General features: G+C 32.5%; 1 pseudogene; it reads right to left on the bottom strand.

Moving 5' to 3' along the window:
* The window catches only part of LOC125877409 (uncharacterized), a 29,035-nt pseudogene that overhangs the window by 4,301 nt on the left and 10,939 nt on the right, over window positions 1–13,795 (bottom strand).

Raw genomic sequence — 13,795 nt, 5'->3', positions numbered from 1 at the left:
CATGAACTAAAAGAATCTACACAACTAGGGTTCTGAGTTTCAAGCAAGAACTAAGCAATTATTCAACGGAAACTTGATAATCTGATTTGGAATATTCTAACAACTAACTCACAACAATTTCTAAGATTCAAAAAACCCTAGCTCTAAACATGATGTTGAGAATCAAGAATCTGACTAAATTCTAGGGACCTAATGGGTGAAAGGAACCCACTAGTGAAATCCCACGTACCTGGTGACGAAATTGACAGAGAAATCTTTCGATTTTGGGGCTGAAACTGAAGAAAACTTGTTGCATTCTTGGAAGGATTTGGGTCACCTCTTTTTTCCTCTTTTGTTCTAGGTTTGATGAATTTTTGGTAAATAAAGGTTTTGGGTATGTCTGACTAAGTTATTATATTTATTCTGAGTAAAACATCGTAGTTTAGGCGAAAAACGACGAAGTTTAAGTGTCCAACGCATAGGAAAAAGACCTAAATGACCCTAACTTAAAAGTTGCCGATGGCCACCCACAGAGGGACCTACAGGCCGTAGGTCAACCTACCAACCGTAGTTTGGGTCGTAGGTCAAGTTTGCGCGACAGAGCTTCACTAAAACGAGCATAACTTTTTACTCGGAGATGGGATTTTAGCAAACTCGGTGGAGTTGGAAAGAGAATTCAATTATCTATTTTTTAGTAGGTCGTGGTACACCTAATTCATTTTTTGCTAAGGGTTATGACCATTTGAAGTTGACCCAACAACAATTTCCCTCTAACTGGCTGCTGACCCTCACCTACGGTTCATAGGTCCAACCACGGACTGTACTGGTCGACTGTGGGTGAGGTCAAAGACCATAAATATTTGGTCCTCAATGACGGACCCCACCTATGGACCATGTGTCAGACCACGGACCCTCGGTGGCTTCCGTGGTTCTTGCACCAAAAGCTGTAATTTTTTTCTGTTTTCTCAAATTCGAGGTGTTACAGGAAATGATGGTGGTTCTTCATTGTCTACTTCTGCTAGGTGTGGAAGGAAGCTTGAGGGTAAATGCCTACCTGGTTCTAATGCATGTTTTGGGTTTGGAAAGATGGATCATAATAAAAGGGATTGTCCCTTAGTTGCTAAGAATGAAGGAGATAATCATCGACTGGCTAAACCTTACTCTTCTTCTGGTTCTAGTGGAAGAAAAAAGCAAAAAAATCTATGCACCTCAAATTCATCATCAGCAAAAGGGTTCTTTTGATGTGGTTACTGGTATGTTGAAAGTCTTCCACCTTAATATTTATGATTTGATTGATCCCGGTGCTACCTTGTATTTTGTGACACCATATGTGGCTATGAGGTTTGATATTCTTCCGAATATGTTGTTAGACCCTTTTTCCATCTCTACTTTTATTGGTGAATCTATTGTAGCTAAGAGAGTCTATATAAAGTGTCCCATCTCCTTGTCTCATAGAGTCACTGATGTTGATCTTGTAGAGATTGATATGTTAGATTTCGATGTTATTCTTGGTATGGATGGAGTGCATTCATATTATGATTTTATTTACTATAGAACATGAGTAGTGAAGTTTCAGTTTCCAAAAGAAACCATCCAGACCGGAAAGAAGGAAATTTTATGCCTAAAGGTCAGCTTGTCTCTTGTGTTAAAGCTAGGAAAATGATTTCTAAGGGTTGCATACATCACCTTGTTCGGGTTAGGGATATAGATTCCAAAACCCCTACTCTTGATAAGGTCCCCCTTGTTAATGAGTTTCCAGAACTATTCCCCAATGATTTACCAAATTTTCCTCCCACAAGGAAAATAGACTTCTGTATTGACCTTCTCTCGAATACACAACCTATCTCTATTCCTCCATATCATATGGCTCCGGCAAAACTTACGGAGTTAAAAGAGCAATTGAAAGATTTGTTGGATAAGGATTTCATCTGACCGAGTATCTCTTTGTGGGTGCTCCATTTTTGTTTGTTTGAAATACAGATGGTTCACTTCATATGTGTGTTGACTACCGACAATTGAACAAGGTTACCATTAAGAACAAATATCCTCTCCCAAGGATAGATTATTTGTTTGATCAACTGTAAGGACAAAGTTACTTTTCTAAGATCGACCTTCGATCGGGCTACCACCAATTGAAGGTGAAGGAAGATGACATTCCGAAGATGAATTTTCGAACTCACTATGATCACTATGAGTTTTTCGAAATGCCTATTGGTTTGACTAATGCTCCTGCCGCATTTATGAATTTGATGAGTAGGGTGTTTAGACAATAACTTGATAAGTTTGTGATTGTGTTTATTGATGACATCTTGAGTACTCAGGGAGTGAAGATGAACATAACGATCATTTGAAGATTGTGTTGCAAGTTCTCAAGGACCAATAACTCTCTGCAAAATTTAGTAAATGTGAGTTCTGGTTAAGATCCATGGATTTTCTTGGTCACATTATTTTCGGTAAGGGTATTGAGGTAGATCCTAAGAAAATAGACGCGGTCAAGAGTTGGCCAAGACCTCTACCCCCTTTGGATATTCGAAGTTTCTTGGGTTTGGCTGGTTACTATAGAAGGTTTGTTGAAGTATTTTCTTTGATTGCCTCTCCATTAACGACATTGATCTTAAAGAAGGTTAAGAGACAAAATTATATATAGAAACTGATGTGAGGCCAAATATATATTTTTTTAATCATGCCTCACATTTATTATTTGAATTTGTCTTTTTTGAGCATGAATTTTATGGATTGTGCTTAATAGTGTATTTTATTTTTAGGAATAAATTGGTGTAAAGTCAAAAAAGTTTGGAGCTAAAACGAATTAAAGATAGAATAAAATTAAGCAGACATTTTAATGGATTAAATTGAATATAATAATATATGATATATAAGAGCGGCATATTGCAGATTTCAAATTGCTAATTACGAATGGCAAAGTGAAAGATGACGCCACTTGTCACGTGCAATTATGTTGAGGCGGTTGGAGTACAGGGATTCCTTTTGGTTTTGGTCTCCCAATTTGTTTTGGACTTATTTATTTTATATAGGATTTTCTATCTGTATAAATTGTCCATGTGAATAACTATCAGAGAATATAATCAATCATACTTTGTAAGGGAAAGTTGTCAATATTCTTTAGGGTTATTTTCTTCTTCTTTTCTTAGAGATTAGTAGCTAAAGACCCTTGTTCTGGGGCTGCGGCTACGGATAATTGTTGAACGATTATTTTGAATTAATGAGTGGTTATCGTTTAAATTACTTTTGTATTCTTGTTTTAGTATTTCATGCTTGATCACCATAGAAATAAACATATTGTTTATTCTTGAAATCGGGAGACGAAGAGGTAGATAAACCAAAGGATACAAAGAGCTCTATCTCTCTTGCATATCACTTGTTCAGATTCATGCTCAGGATTCACACCCGGACGAACACCAAGCTTGGTTACCAAACGGGATGAAATATAAATGTGCATCAATTGAGTCTGTCTATCCCCGCTCAACGATGTAGTTAGACAGTCAATTGGAGTAGGCAATTAGATGTTGGGAGATTATGATCATAAAATCAACTCTGTAAATCAGTATTTTGATAACCGTAGTTAATTCATTACATGAGGAGTGATACATGAAACCTTAAGTATGTTGTAGCCCTGGAATCATCTCACTCATTGTAAGTAAGTTTATTATTTCATTCTTGCATTCTTAGTAGTTAAATATAAATTAAACTCTTTTGGCACACCTGAATAAATAATAAGACTAGTATAATTTAGTAAAATAGTTAATTGACAAGTCATTTGGGTCCGATAATCCGACTCTTTTATAGCTACTATATTACTTGTTTGACCACGTACACTTGTGTGTGCAATTGGAAGCAACGAATTTTTGAACCCTAGACCTGGTGTCACTAGTTTAAGAGTGTCTAAGTACAAAAAGGATATATACATCACATTTGTCTAATCAAAATACAACTACATAGACAGTACAAAAAGAAGGAAAGAAACAAATCTTTAGACACAAAGAGCTCACCCCAATCCAACCGCGACGGCCATGAGAGATTCGAACTCTGCAAGGGTGCTTGTACTAGGAGTTAAATTAGAAAAAGATGTAGGATTATAATATGAGTACCAAAATATAGGGTATTCAATAGGCATCATAGGTTGATCGAGCTCATATAGAAATAATATAAATAAAATAGGCTTAATAGTGATAGCACAGCAATTTAATAACTAACTAGAATCACACGCGCCACTTTAGATGTGAAGATAATAAAAATAAAGAGCATTCAACATCCAAAATAAGTAAATCACAATCAGATATATAATGCAAGGTGATGCAATGCACATATAGCTAATGGATAAAAGTAAAAGCCCAGCAAAGTTCCCCGAGCCGCTTAGAATGCGTTTGAGCTTAACAACTGATGAAATGCAAGAAATATAACGCGACATTATTCCTCGATCTTACTGAAGTGCTTCCTCGAGCTTAAAAGTGTAAAAGTAAACCAAAATAAATCCTTTGTGCCGCTTGAAATACTTTCTCGAGCTTATCTTCCAACAAAACTCACATAAATTTGCATGTTTAAAACCAATATCCCTCTGTGTCCAAAACTCTTATACAATTAGTACCTTTTTTGAAGTACTCAAACGTCGAAAGTGAAACAAAGTTAAAGTAAGTATCTCCTTTTAAAAAACTAAGATCTCAAAAAAAGATGTGTTTTCTTCAAAATTCTAAGTGTCCTCGAGTAAAACCAGTAATACGTACCCTGAGTGCCCAAAGTAAGTATGAATGGTGACAAAAACTGTTTAAGAGTCCCAAATACATAGTTTTCTCATTCCTAACTCAAATCATTCCAAAAATAGATGTCATGCATATAAATGCATACCAAACACAGTAAAGTCATTCACAAATACAATCACACTGCACAACAACCGGGTAGACACCCGTCCATTATATAGCACAATCTTTAGCATCTATACAAACTATGAAGCACCCTTGACACCATTGGTAGAGGGATTAGTGACGTATTGCTCGAGTTTTATTTGATGCTTATAAGTATTCATACTTTAAGCTTTATTGGATATATATCGGTGTGAACTATACTTAGATCTGAAACTATTCAGGGAGAGTTGTTTCTTTGTCTCTGGAAATTCTATAGCTCAACACAATATTTACTATATTTGAAAATTAATTCATTAAACAAAGTAAGAAAATTCACTAAATCAAGAAACTAAGAAATACAAAATAAGCAGTTTCATTCATAAACCCACAAAATTTTACGTAGCAGGAAAACACAAATAGTGGTGCCAAATGATAAAGACAAGTAGTACCATGAGGTGGAGTAATTTAAGCACTAATAGGTATCCTTTATGATTGTGGTACTTGTTCTTGTCCAGTGTTGGGGTTGGTAAGTTGATAAATACTAACATGTTAGTTAACAATACTTTGATAGAATTAAAAGCTTATTACAAATGACTACAACTTGTAATCGAGTTACTTGTTCATTGAGGTGCCATTGATATCTTGTGGCATTGATTCATTTAGGAGCATATTCTTACATGAATTGTCTCATTTGGAGTAATACTGATTGTAGCTTATTGTGATTTTGTTTCATCAAATTCATTTCTTGATTTTGTTTCTCCTTGAACACAGTAATCTCATATTCCAACCTTTATACAACATCATTAGATGAATCCTCTACAATAATATTTTTTACGAAAAATCTAATACCCCATAGAGCTGAAGAAGTTGGACCAAGTCCTAAACCATTAACATAGCTACTTATTTTATTTCTTAACACTTGAAAATACACATCGCCTTCCCAAGATATGGTTGGTTAGTAGATTTTTTATTATTTCTCATCTTTTCATTTATCATATCCTGATCATAGGATGCAAAATAAAATCCTTCTTTTTTTGCGATTTAGCTAAGTTTAGATTTTTTTAATTCAAATTCATGAACTCTTATTTAGATACATGTCTATATTTAGTCAAATACATACACAATTAGACTGATAAAAAATAGATACATATAATCTTAAATCAATAATATGTTAGATACATGCCAGATTAGCTTGATGTTATCGAAGGTTAAGAAGAAATTTTGCAACATAAAATCTTTTGAAAAATGTATTCTAAGTAGATCCGCATATATTGACTCTACATAAAGAAAGGAGAAAGGAAAAGAAGAGGTTAACATGAAAATGCCATGCGCTATTCTAACCAAAGTCAAGAGTTGATATCTAACCAATATTCTCCAATTTTGGTTTTTTTCACATTTTAAATGTTGTAACGTGGCATCTTCTGAGTGGCCTTATATCTTTTAAGAAGATTCGTGCCTTCATTCAAGCCTACAAGATTAAGGTACCGCCAAATTCCATTTCTGCTATATAAGATCTTAATTGTAATCCTGTCTTAGCTCATGATCATTACTATAAAATCTCAAGTTTGATTTGATATAAAGTAATGTCAACTCTTCTTTTTGTTTCTATTTAAGATCATCTAGTACAAGCAAGATTTTGGATTATATTGTTTTCTCAAGTTCTACAACAAAGAAAGTTTAGAAAATATGTGCTTTTCTTCACGTTGACAAAACAATAGAATTATTGAGAACTTAACAAGTCTAATCTCACTTTAAGATGCAATTAGGTGCGTGGACTCTAATGACCTTTTTAATAGCACTGTCGAGGTTTACTATCTCTATTATTTGTCACATCTCAACAAGTTGTAGCGCTTCCGAATTCATCCCCATTACTCAAACTCAAAATTTTTAAACCAGGTTTAACATTAGATCACATCCCTTGATTCCATAAATTATTGCATAGAATCAGAAATATGTTTCCATCGTCATTAATGTTAGTTGTTGTCCTAGGTGATTAAGCATAGTACTAATTAGTATTAGTGAAAAGGGAGAATCTATAGACTAATCTAACAACAAACCTACCTAATATGTAGAGAGTTAGATTTGCAATATATCAGCATATATAGGGAATGTCTCTTTCGTTTGTATTCAACAAGTGCAACATGAAATAACGTACATTGTCTTTTACTAGGAATTTGTAGACAACATGAGCTGTTAACCTCTTTATTAATGTTTCATATTCTTTCTAACTCATTATAACTTTATTACATCTACGTAATATTGTCCAAACAAGTCCACTTGTCTCCTTTTCCATATCTCTTTAATTAGTATTTTGCTTGTGGATAACTTTTTCAACCCTTGCAAAAAGATTTTCCTAATTTTTGAGGATGTGTTTGTTCTTCCTATCACAAAATATTCACAGATCTTGGAGAAAATTAAACTACAACTCTCTCAACACCACAAACATTTTTTCCATTTTCTTTTTATTCCAAAAATCTGTCTGCTGACACCTAAAAAATCTACTATATTTTTAAAAATATCTCTAAAAAAGATTCCCAAAGAAAAATCAGAAGCTACCAAATGACCATCTCTAGACACCAAGATCACTTATGTTTGGAAAGTCACCGGGTAATTGAAATTGTTGTAATTACTAGGGTAGTAATTATCAGTCTAATAATTACACTGACCTGTTTATTTGCTACACTGACAAGTGTACTGCTTGGTTGCACAAGTGTAATCATACAATTATATTAAATTTTTAAATTAATTATTTAAAATTAAAAATTTATATGAAACAAATAAGAGCATTTTGAAATGATAATAAATTGAATATTTAAGATATATATTGTCTTTTGAAAATATGTTAATTAATAAACATATGTTCTTAACTAATATTATAAAAAATAATTGATTTATATATTTTTTATTTTGTATATTTTAATTAAATTAATCATAAAAACTAAAAGTACAAAATTACTATGAACTTCATGAAATGCATTTTGAAAAAAAGATTAATATTATCTATCTATCTATCTATCTTCTATACTACCTTAAAAGCACGAACTCCCTAACTTTAATGTTAAATTACTATAATACCCCCAACTTAAGACACCCAACTCATTATATATTCTATATTTAATATTATATTTATATACACTATATTATATTAAATGCAGACACCTTTTCACATTGATGGGTAGTGACTTTTCCAAAAGGTTGTGTCTTTTTTTTAGAGTTGTGACTTTTTCGATGAGTTATAACATTTCTGAAAAGTTGTGATTTTTCTGAAGGATTGTGACTAATCTGAAAAGACGTGATAAGCACCTTTTTCATACTATCCTTTGTTGTCTATAAATAGAGGAGGTTTCTCACACTTTTAAACTACGAATTTTGTAAGTTTTCTATTCTTCTACTTAAAACAACAAAGATGGTGAGAGTTGTTCGATTATGCAATTACAATATATTTTTTTGTTGGTAAATTAGATAGATCAATAAAAATTGATGAAAACAGGAGAATGAAATAACTCAACTTCAAACGAGAAGAGTATCGTGATAATTAATATACGCACTCATTTTCATAGCCATAAAATATACTTTTGCAGCAACTCTTCCTGACAAGAAGTTCAATGATTGTTCGTTGCACAAACTACAACTTGGTGTTCATAATCTGAAAAGTCTCGAACTGTTGGAGAAAAAGTATTTGATCAATAACTTTTTTGAAGAATCCAAACTACATTTAATAAGTACTCTTTCATTTTCAATTTATTTGTTGTACTTTTATTTTTATTTAGTTTTATATAGAATGTTCTTTTTTCCTTGGGGGTGGGGACACATCTTTAAGACTACAAAGTTAAAAGACATTTTTATATATTCTACATATGATCCTTAAATTAAAAGTCTTCTTTATTTTTAAAATTTTCATATAAAATTAAAATTAGACCAATCTATATCTATCTTTTTTTTTTTATCTATACTACCTTAAAAGAATGAATTAATAACTTAAATGTTAAATTATTATAATACCCCCAACTTAAAACACCAAATGAAGTATATCTTCTATATTTTATATTGTATTATATTTATTTACGTGTATTATATTATATTAAAGGCATACAACTTTTCACATTGAAGGGTTGTGACATTTTCGAAGAGTTATAACTTTTCTGATGAGTTGTGACATTTTTGAAGGGTTGTGACTTTTCTATAGGATTGTGACTTTTCTGAAGAGTTCCTAAAAAATGGAGTCTCTGACTTCCAGTCTATCTTCAAAAGTAGAGAAGGTTTAGCGGTCAGTAAGAAACTCATCAATCAAGATGAATGAGACCTTTCATGGAAGTCTTAGTTGGACTCTACACCGCTATGCGCCTTACGTCGATCAAGATGATAACAAGGCCTTTCTTCATCGTGACTTTTTCAAAGGGTTGCGACTTTTACAAAGAGTTACGACTTTTCCGATGAGTTCTGACCTTTCTGAAGGGTTGTGACTTCTTTTTGATAAGGCACCATGAGCAGTTTTTCATACACTACCCTTTGTTGGCTGTAAAAAGAGGGCCTTCATCATATTTTTTAAACTACATTTTAAAAAATTATTATTATTATTAAAAAATTATTATTATTATTATTATTATTATTATTATTATTATTATTATTATTATTTTGGTTACGATTTTGAAGGCAGTTCCTCTTATTAGAGATTTAAAGGAACTTATTTTATGGAAAATTATAGACGGAATGGTAATTGATATTGTCAATAATTACATGATTGAACAAGAGCTTTATGAAAGATTTTATTGTGATGAAGTTTATAACCTCTTGAATGATTAAAAATATAACCTCTTGAATGATTAAAACTAAATGCTATGTTTGCAAGATGGATCCTCCTTGGATAACCAAGGCTAGAGGAAAAGGCAGTTATACTCGCGGAAGGGGAAGATCATCCCCAAGTTCATCAAGATCATCATACGGATCTTCATCATCTAGTACTCCAATTATACAAAAGGGAGGAATGAGTTTATATACCTTAAACTCTAGAGCACAAGAAAAAGCTTCATCATCAATACATCTGGAAGATATTCCAGAAAGTGATCCATTATATGCTAAACTACAGGAGTTTATAACTCAAAAGCAGGGTGATACTTTTGTTTCAATCGCCAAAGAAGAAGTTGATGATATCAAAACATATGAAAAGAGGATGGTGGGATAATTATATGCCCTCTGATGCCAGAGCAACAATAATTAATCAATTTAGGCTTTGCCCTTGTTCAAAATAGAGAAGACGCTGTGTATACATTTATTCTGACTATTCTTGAACATTTTAGTGGTAGATTTACCAATCAATATGAAACCATTAGATCTCTACTAAATGGTCTTAGATGTAGACATTTAGGTGAGTTTAGATGGTATAAAGACCCTTATTTAAGTCGGGTAATGGAACTTCCCGAAAATGGTTTAGAATTCTGGAAAGCCAAATTTATTGATGGCTTACCTTCTTTATTTGCAGAAAGAGTAAAAAAGACTCTTAGAAATCCACAAGGAATTATTCCCTATAGTGATTTCACTTATGGAAAGCTTATTGGGGCTTGTACGCAAGAAGGCATAAATTTGTGCAATGATTAAAACTCTCAAGACAGCTTAAGATGGATAAGCTTAGAGAAAAGTCTCAATTAGGAGATTTTTGTACTCAATTCGATTTACCGGATGCTTCAAAAAGCACCCACCGAGAAACTTCTAAATCAGAATATCATAGATCTCATCATAAGAAAAGAAGATCTAGAAGAAGGACTAGAGAAGAAAGAGATGAGCGTAGGGCTCATCGTAAATCTCATAGATTTACCAGAAATAGGTCCAGGCGAAATCTTGATAAGATTAAGTGTTATAAATGTGGAAAATTTTGGCATATAACTCCAAATTGTAAGCTAGAAAAGCTTAAGACTATAGAACTTGATGATGATATTCAAGAGAAGATTTATAGTTTTCTATATACTTCTGGTTCCGAATCAGATTATGATGATTCTGAAGCAAGTTACGCAACAGAAGATGAGCAACCTGAGTCATCTAGTAAGGTTCAACAAAATTCGAATGATGCTTGCAAACGTCATGGTGATAGTTGTCACTGCGAACATGATGAATTCTACAAGCTACAATCTCAGTTCGAAGACATGAATATGTTTACTATCACTACAGACAATGTGATAGAACTTCTAAAGGAAGTTACCGATAATACTCTTCGTGAAAAAATCATTCAATTGGCTGCTAGTAAAACTAGCTCTTCAACTATTATTCCTAGTGATAGAAAGGTTAAAAATGATTTTAATTATTCTGCTCCTTACTCCTTGTCTGAAGTTCATAATAGACTTTCTTCTAAACAAACCATGGTTATTCGTGATACCTCTTTTGATGATTTAAAAGGAGAAATTGAACATTTGAAGGAAGAAATTAAATTTCTTAAACAAAATCATATTATTTGTGATCACCGTCTTACTCAGATTGAGTCTGCTAATAGCAAAGGAAAAAATAAGGTTGATGAATCTGCTGCTGAAGAAAATATTTTTGCCAACACTTTGAATATTGATCCAAAATAAAATATGTTTTTAAGAATGATGCAAATTGTTACAGTTCATAAATGGTATGTTAAATGTACTATATTAATTGATAATGTTTTTTCTATAACTAACATTGCTATGATTGATAGTGGCGCTGATGTGAGTTGCATTCAATAAGGTCTTGTACCTACTAAATATTTTGAAAAAACAACTCATATGGTTAAATCTGCATCTGGTCATGCTTTAGATATAAAGTATAAATTATCTAATACTCGTATTTGCCAGAATAAAGTTTGTATTCCTCACTTCTTTTTCTTAGTAAAAAATCAGTTATACCCTCCTATTATTCTAGGAAATACTTTTATAAATGCAATTTATCCTTTTACTAATATAAATGCTAAAGGAATTTCTGCTACTTATAAAAATCAAGATATTAGTTATACTTTTATCACCGAACCTATTTCTAGAGATATTAATGCTCTAATTGAAATGAAACAAAAGCATGTTGATTATTTACAGCTTGAGATATTTAGTATGAATATATTCGATACTTTAAAATCTGCTAAAGTACAGGAAAAAATTAAACTCATTTCTGAAAAAATGGCCATTGATATTTGTGCCTGTCATCCTAGTGCTTTTTGGAATCGGAAGAAGCATATTGTAACTCTTCCATATGAAGATGATTTCTCTGAGGAAAATATCCCTACCAAATCATGTCCTTGTCAGATGAATACCGAATTGGTTGAATTCTGCAAAAAAGAAATTGATAATTTATTACAAAAGGGGTTGATAAAGCCTTCCAAATCACCATGGTCGTGTACTGCTTTTTATGTTAATAACGCAGCAGAAAAAGAACGAGGTGTTCCCAGGTTAGTTATAAATTATAAACCTTTAAATAAATTTTTAAAATGGATTAGGTATCCTATTCCAAACAAAAGGGATTTATTAACCAGATTATATTGTGCTAATATCTTTTCAAAATTGATTTAAAATCTGGACGGTAGCTCATGAAATGTTAACTATCGTTAAGTGCGTTTTAAAATTCCAAGATGATTTATATAATCAAAATTTTTTGATAAAAACTGATGCTCAGTCAGTCAAGTATATGTTTGATAAAGATTTTAAACATGATGCGTCTAAGCTAATTTTTGCTAGGTGGCAGACACAATTAGCCCCTTTTGATTTCGTAATACATTATAAAATGGGAAGTGATAACTCCCTCCCAGACTTCTTATCAAGGGAATATCTTTCTTCTGATGGGTTTTCTTGACTTCTTTCCTGATAAAGATTTGGTTACGATTTTGAAGGCAGTTCCTCTTATTAGAGTTTTAAAGGAACTTATTTTATGGAAAATTATAGACGGAATGGTAATTGATATTGTCAATTATTACATGATTGAACAAGAGCTTTATGAAAGATTTTATTGTGATGAAGTTTATAACCTCTTGAATGATTAAAAATATAACCTCTTGAATGCTTAAAACTAAATGCTATGTTTGCAAGATGGATCCTCCTTGGATAACCAAGGCTAGAGGAAAAGGCAGTTATACTCGCGAAAGGGGAAGATCATCCCCAAGTTCATCAAGATCATCATACGGATCTTCATCATCTAGTACTCCAATTATACAAAAAGGAGGAATGAGTTTATATAACTTAAACTCTAGAGCACAAGAAAAAGCTTCATCATCAATACATTTGGAAGATATTTCAGAAAATGATCCATTATATGCTAAACTACAGGAGTTTATAACTCAAAAACAGGGTGATTCTTTTGCTTCAATCGCCAAAGAAGAAGTTGATGATATCAAAACATATGAAAAGGTAGAAAAAAGAGAAATGATATTTCTCTTAGAGAACCCTGACATACAGAGAAGAGAAGAACCTTGGAAGATATTCCAGAGGTATTTAGTTAATGGGCTTTATTTCCCGGGTGAGTCATACAAAACTCGGAAATATTATGAGACTCTGCTGATAAGAACACGTGTTGAATTTCAACATTTTCCAGGATATAATACAAGTGAAAATGTTTATAACTTCTCTAAAATGATTATAAAACACGTCATTCATATTGAAGATTGGGGTATTTCTGAAATGACCCAAAAGGTTCTTAAAAATGTGCTTCGGAAGTTACTCGATACTTGTTTAGCTATATCAAAAAAATATGTTTTGTTTTTCGAAAATCCAACTTTATATTCTTGTTTAGGGGGTCAAATTGAGTGGGAAATGGGTCTAACCCAAATTTTAGAGCAACCGTATCAAAATCCGAAATTTCCAAGTGAAGCCTTTTTCAAGGGTCTACTTTGGAGGGTCATATATCCTAGCACACAAATAATTGGGTGGCACATAACATATCCATGGAAAGCCCTTTGAGTTAGCTACCTAACGCACTTCGTTTCACCTCATTCGGAGTTCGGACGAAGAAGTTATGCCCATTTT

This window comes from Solanum stenotomum, chromosome 9 (genome assembly GCF_019186545.1).
Source record: "Solanum stenotomum isolate F172 chromosome 9, ASM1918654v1, whole genome shotgun sequence".
NCBI lineage: Eukaryota > Viridiplantae > Streptophyta > Magnoliopsida > Solanales > Solanaceae > Solanum > Solanum stenotomum.
This window is presented reverse-complemented; position numbering and strand designations above follow the sequence as displayed.